Source organism: Frankliniella occidentalis, unplaced genomic scaffold (assembly GCF_000697945.3).
Source record: "Frankliniella occidentalis isolate FOCC.00 unplaced genomic scaffold, Focc_3.1 Scaffold1655, whole genome shotgun sequence".
NCBI lineage: Eukaryota > Metazoa > Arthropoda > Insecta > Thysanoptera > Thripidae > Frankliniella > Frankliniella occidentalis.
In genome coordinates, this window is record NW_026268755.1 from 12376 (window position 1) to 13556 (window position 1181).

The window sequence follows — 1181 nt, forward strand, 5'->3', positions numbered from 1 at the left end:
GGGGGGGGGCTAGGGGTGGGGATGGTTATGGGCACCAGCGCTTGACCAACCAGACAGCAGCGGAGGGTTTGCTCCTTTGGTGTTTCCCTCCTGTGCGCTTCTCGCAACTTCAAATTGCTTGAAGCTTATTGAGAATAAGAGGAAAGTCAACCAGGACAGTTTTGTTCGACGACGAAAAATTGTTCGGACAGTCCACGAACAGTTCGGATTCGAACACCCTACTTGTGTTCGAGGACCAACGAACACGAACAGTTTGCTGTTCGTTCGAGTTTGTTCGACTGCGAACATGTTATGCCTCCATTATTACGTGCTTAACTGACCTTGTCTTCCATTAAGTGCATCATATCACTCTTTGTGGATTCATCTTGAGTCCAGAGCACAAGGGGTGCCACTGATGGAGTCCCTCGAGGTACAGGGAAGTCCACGTCAGGATACAGGGCAGACACTTTGGGGGCGACGGATGCGAAGGACGTTCTGTTTTCACCAACGCAAAAGGAAGGAAAATGTCATCAAATGTCTTTGACGTTGGCTAAGACAATATTTTTGTTGCTGATTTCTATGATAAATAACATTTATCCTCGCAGAAACGTGTTTGCTTGTATGGATACAACACAAGATAATTCTGTAACAGTTTTTTTTTTTTTAATGGAGTGACTTGAGTACACTAACCTGCCGATGGCGCCGAGCAGGAGTCGCAGGGGATCGGCGTGGGCACGCTGTGTGAGGGGGATGTGGACATGGTCAGGCAGCGCGCGCTTCAGGATGGCCTGCAGCAGGCCGTGAGGGGCCACCTCGATCAGGACGGCCTGCTTAGGGATGAACGGAAGAGCCTCTTCGAACAGCACGGAGCTCAGCAGGTTGTTGGTCTGGTACTCGGCCGAGCAGAACTTGGCCAGATCGCTGTCCTAGAATGAGGCATGAAGCATCAATGGCTCTCTATACTCCTCTTGGTCTCCTCAGAGGCTGGGCGAGAGGAGCAGAAGTCTTACCCGCTTGTCGACGGGCACCGACGTCGTGATCCACTTGGAGGATCGGGGCTTAGGATTCGGGATAACTTCCTTCAGCTGCTGCAGCAGGTGCGGTGCGGCGGGCTGGATGTACCGCGAGTGGTACGCGATGTCGGACACATTGACGGCCCGGGCGAACACGCCCTCGGCGCTGAGCTTCTTGACGAAGGCGTC